Source organism: Scomber japonicus, chromosome 2, assembly GCF_027409825.1.
Source record: "Scomber japonicus isolate fScoJap1 chromosome 2, fScoJap1.pri, whole genome shotgun sequence".
NCBI classification, from domain to species: Eukaryota; Metazoa; Chordata; class Actinopteri; order Scombriformes; family Scombridae; genus Scomber; species Scomber japonicus.
In genome coordinates, this window is record NC_070579.1 from 14933520 (window position 1) to 14939731 (window position 6212).

Below are 6212 nucleotides of genomic sequence, written 5' to 3' on the forward strand. Positions count from 1 at the left end.
ACGGCCGGCTGTGGAGGAGTGACGGAGGGCTCAGGGGTCGAGGGGCAAACTCAACAGGGAGCAGTCTTTAACCCCCCTGCAGGATGTCACCCCACAAGGGCTGCAGGGGCCAAAAGTCACTCGGTTTGTTAAATCCTAACCCAGACACAGCGGCTTCTTTGGACACACAAATCTGGTGTCCATGCCTTGTTTTCACTTTTACTTTTTGTTGTGTAGTTAGTGTCATTTTGGTTCTTGGACTCACACAGCAGCTTCAAAACAATTCAAAAACTACACAGAGAAAGACAAACGTTCATGCTCAAGTTTCAGCTTTCTCTCATTTAACATTGACTCTATGTTTCAGGCTCCCTCTCAGAGTAGACTCACAGGTCAATCTCTAAAGGCTTCACTCACAGGGGCCGAGGACAATTAGAGAGTTTAAAAACAGACCTGCACAGCCAAACCACCACAAACTCTTTAGGGCGGCTCTTCATATTGAGGCATTGACGTACAGTTCATTATGGAGGAGAATGGGGCGAGAGTTAAGATTTGTTAACAACCGTTTTCACCACCATTCAAGCAACTACCCCGCATTTAGATATCCCCAGACTTTGGTAGGCAGAGATCTCAGATTGAGATCTGGTATTGCGAGACTAGTCTTAGAGGAATCTTTGACTTTTCCCACATTTGTATAGTATGTATGTTGCACACAGAAACTGTCTCATTCATGGGGCAGTAAGTATAATGTTTCCTTGATTTTATTGAGAAAACTTGCTAAATAGTAGGTAAAGTTTTCAGTTTCTTTTTAGTCGTTTCATTCGTGTGAACTTCACAGTGTGGAATGAGAGATTTCTGTCTTTTACTTTATGGCTTCTGCGTGCTTGGTGATCACTCTCTGCTTCTTATTAAATGGCTGTGACTTCTTTGCTTTATAGACGTCTCTCCCTGAAAGAGAACACAACAAACACAGCATTTAAAAGATGACGTGTGTGTGTGTGTGTGTGTGTGTGTGTGTGTGTGTGTGTGTGTGTGTCTGTGTGTGTGTGTGTCTGTGTGTGTTTGTGTCTGACAGCAGAGGGGAGAGTTTTATACCTGGATGGTCGTTGCTTGGTTGGATACAGACTGAGGCCAAGCTGAAGAGGGAGAAGATGACGAAGGCAATGATGATGAAGGTCAGCTCGAAGCCAGAAAACGGCAGTTCCATTTACACAGCTACACGACACAAAGCAGGTCATTAGATTATCTAACGTCTTCGCACATAATCATGAGCCATGACACAGAAACTGACCAATTAGGAAATCTTATCCTCTCCTTCTAATCTCCACTGTGACATTTCACTTCATCCTCATGTTGTATTTCACTTCTGCAAAAGACTGCAGGACAACTTTAGTGTATAACACATCTTTATACAAAGGTGATTTATTACATGTCTGAAAGTGATATTTGTTTTGCTAATATAAATATCACACCCAACACTGACGGATAGATGCTCATGTTCCAACTTTACGTACTTAGATCTGCAACAGAAGGCTTCAGTTCACATCGTCCTTGTTAATCGATTAGTTGATCGCCAGAAATTGGGAGCTATTTTGATAATCGATTAATTGTTTCGTTTCAATTTTTTATAACTAATAAGTTATTATTTTCTACAGTGAGTTAAGCCAAAAAATATTAGCTTCAAATGCTTTTTTTCTTTGTTTTATGTCGTTTTAAACTGAATATCTTTTGGTTTTGGACTTTTAGTCGAATAAATCATAACATTTAAGGTCATCACCTGTGAGGTTCAAAAATACTTCTATAATATTTTCTAACATTTCGCAGACAAAAAACTTAATATAATTTTTATAGACAGAATGTTTTATCAAATCATCAAAAAAAGAATCATGTGAGTAATTGATAATCAAAATAACGATTAGTTACAGCCCTACAGTGTTGCTAAACATACATGATACAGATTAAACTGGGAGTGGGCTCATATGTAGTCAATCATGAAACCACAGTTTATAGCTAAGTTGAATGCACATCATCTATACACTAAAATGAAGTGTATTTTCCATCTCAGAAGCTACAGTAGTTTTATGCATTACGTACAGAAAAAGTAGTACAGGTGCAGTACGAACTGCATCCACCAGAGGGCCTTCTAACTGTGTTACTCCTGTCAGCTGGTGTACTTCATAATGAGTCATGCTCAAACAGACCACATAGCTTTCAATTTAAAATTCTGGTTTCTTTCTGTTTATTTCATTTTTTAAAAATCCAATTTTCTCTTTATTCACAAATATGTTTAAGCAGAATATTTATACTGTATACATTTTATTGCAGAATCTTGTATTTTTGTTCATTTTCAGCCGGAAACATTTGCATAACCTGTTCAGTTCACGTGACTTTTAGTATCTATATCTGTTGGTTAATGTGTGTATGGACTTTAGGTTGTGTATGTTCAGCCTTGTGTAAAAGTCATACACAGTAGTATCAGCTGCTGCATTTATGTATCACAAAGTTCAGAAAACTAGTAGTGACTACTGGAGGAGACGGGAGGCAGGGCTCACATGAATAAAGCAGTCAGTGTGGAAATCAAACAAGAAAGTAAAGACACTGAAGTTTTGGAAACTTTCTGGGGAAGTTTTCTTTAGTCAATACATTTTTCACATTTAGTGGTTTTCTGTTTTATGATCAAATCTATCCTCTAATACTCTGATAGCCAACTTTAACTAAATCACTGCTTTCAACTGAAACATTTTTCATGAGTAAATCTTATGAAAACACGCAGAGCTGCAGCAAAACTAGGTCAAAAACAGTCTGACAATCCTTTAACTCATTTTCATATGTTTAAATTGATACATTTAGAGGTATCATTTATGTTACACGTGGTAGTTTTATATCATCATATCACAAACAGATGGCCTATGGTTTTTTTAGCACATTTTTCTTCCTGGTGGTGATCTGTTCGTTCACACAAGCCTCACCCTTTTAATCCTTGACAAGAGTGATTCATTCAGACGTCTCATTCCTGCAGAACAAGTCGAAAGCTCACTCTAAAACCTCATTGGACACCTTTTGTTTTTGACCTAGATTTTGAAAAAAAACCTCACCAGAGCTGAAGATTTCTATCACAGCTGATCTTTGTTTGACACAGTTTACTTGTTGAGACATATCAAACAGCACTACAACAAGGAATTTACTAAAAAGAAGAACAAGAACAAGAAGAACAAGAAGAAGAAAAGTAGGACCAAGATTTAGTCAAAACAGAGACTTACCAAACGGAGAGTCACAGTTGGTATTTTCAGATCCCAACATCAAAATGAAAGGGCTTTTGTGTATCTCCACACGTGTACACACTCTTAAAGAGGAAAGAAAGCAGTCTCCTGACAGTTTGTTGAGGCAGGTGTTCATTTATTTTTTCATTTTTACACAGTGTACCATCTAGGCCACTCCCCTGTGCCTCATCCTGGAGGCAAATAATGGTGGATCCTAGAACAAAGTACACACACACACACACACACACACACACACACACACACACACACACACACACGTGCCTATCCAGTCACCAGTTACACTTTGTTCTGGTAGCTGATAAGCAATGCATAAACACACACAAACTCAAATACACACGCACATACACACACGCACGCACAGTCTCAAAATTTGGGCTGACATGCTCCTCTTAAGGCAGGAAGTCTTCTGTTGTCAGCAGAGGTTTTTACGTTCTTCTTTTTTCAACACTTCTTTCTGGAGTCAGATGATCAGCTCCTCACTCTGTGGTTTTCTGTTCTCTTATGAAGAAAAATCAATAAACACTGTTACTTCCTTTGGTTTCCACTTCACCAAATTAGATGTTCAGAAGAAACATAACTGATCAACAACATGATAACAACTTTTGCTTAAGCTGTAGTGACTGTAAAGTATTTTTTTTAAAGAAAATAAATTTAAGGGGAGGTGATGTAAAAAGAATTCATGTATAAAATAGAATGGAATGTATTTAGATATTTATTAATGATTAGATTATTTTATTATCATTTCATGTTAAATATATATTACAAGATCCCCTTGGGGTGCGCAGGTGGTCGAGTGGTTAAGAGTGCATGCCACGTACGCAAACCCCAGCCGGAGGACCTTTGCTGCATGTCACACCCTCCTTTCTCTCCCAGAATTTCCTGTCTATCCACTGTCAATAAAGCTGTCTGTGCCTGAAAAAAATACGTAAAAAATCCCCTTGATTCAATTCCTACTTCTCTACTCTGCCAACCCCTCCTCAAATCAAAGACACAACACAAATATAATAATTACTGACAGACAACTCTCAAACAAACATTAATTACCCAATAAAAAAAATAAAACATCAACACTAACAACACCACACCCTTAACCCTTAACCACCAACACTTAAGCTATACTGTCATATACAACGTTTTTGGAGTTGCCTTTGCACACATGTGGCTCACAACAGGAGATTGTCACTAACTAACTTTGCTCTACTTCACATATTTGAACATAGAGTGTATACGTGTATGTATAAATAAAAAATAAACCCCAGTGCGTAAGGTACATTAGACTTTTTTTAGGCGACTCAAAAAATAGCAAAGGAGATCAGTGCTTGATTAATTTGGTCTGCCCTTCTTCTTTACAGATAGGGTGATTAGTTGCAGTGTTTTAAAGGCCTGTTGGGCAAAGTTAGACGACCATTTTGGCTTTCGATACACCTGGGTAGAGCATGCAGGAGGCATGTAAACGTTGCAGTTGTAATTCTGTGTTTTAAAAAGTTTTTCACCTGAAATAAAATGGCTTTTATTTTATGAGAAATCACAAGAGCTCTCTCCCATTAGCACTAGATCCACAGTGGAGCATTCAGGCCCCCGTCAAAGCAATGCAGTTTAGCAGGCTTATGTACAGCTTCTCTGGATAATATCTGGATGACTTCAGTGTTGCAATGCATGTGTGAAAGGGGCTTTACAGTACCAAACAAAGGTTTAGACACACCCTCGTATTCCCTTGATTGAGAAAGTGTGTTGTAACTTTTAACTGGTACTATACTACATTAGTCTTAAAATCATTATCATTATCTCAATTTGAAGCTTTTAACTACATTTTGAGACCGTTTGCTGAGCATGAAATGTGGTTCAACACCCCAAAAAGTGAGTGAAGTTCTCAAGTTCAAGAATCAACCTCTTTACACTAAAAGAAGCTATAAGAATCAGATGTGGTGTGTGCACAGTTTAAATATTGCAACACTAATGCAAACCCAAACCCATTTACAGTCTAATAGCAATGATGTCATTTAATGTTGCAAGCCTGAAGCACAAACAGCGATTGTGGTGAAAGATAAATTAAGTGCAGTGACAAAACACAGACACCAATTAGAAAATAAAAGAAATAAACAGCAGCATTTGATGAAAAGGAGTTAAATTAAGAAGAGGACATCTGAATAGGATGCAGAACCGTGAAATTATAATAAAGCTAATATGATACAGCGCTGATGGATAAAAACAGAACAAAAAGCATCATTAAGTTACACAGAAAGACGAAAGGGCACAACAGCATCCTATAAAAATGGATTTTAGGTCAATATTTAAAAAAGAGTGATCATGACAGAAAATACTACTGCACAAAGACACAGTTTTAAGCTCCTACCTAATAAACTGGCAACTGAGTGTACAATTATATGGTTTGTCTGGTTTTTTTCACCCATTTTAGTGTAATCGTTTTCCCTGGTAGTACTACTGTGTTGCAAGAAACTTGCATGAAAATACAAATATACCATAATAATAATAATAAATTTAATTTGTATTGCACTTTACATTTAAATGAAAATATGCTATATATTTTTCTTTTTCATATGAGATAAAGTGTCTTTAAATGTCTACACGTGTCTTAAAAGTCTCAAACATTTGTGTGTGTTTGTGTGTGTATTTGCAGTCGTACCATTGGCGTGTGCACGTTCCTCATTGATCATTCCGGTAAGTGTGAAAAGGGCAAACACCAGGATAGAGAACATGATCATCACTGCCTCCAGCTCAGTAAACGGAGACGCCATCTACACCCGCCACAGGTCTGTGTGTGTGTTGACAGTGAACATTTTGTCACCTGCGTCCAAACAAAAGGTGACTCCCATCACACACTAAGATTAAAATTATTAGGATTAGCACTTACCCCAGGGTGCGTTACAGGAGCATTTAGATTTTGACAATCACACTGCAGCTTTATGATACGACACACACTGTCTTTATCTGTCT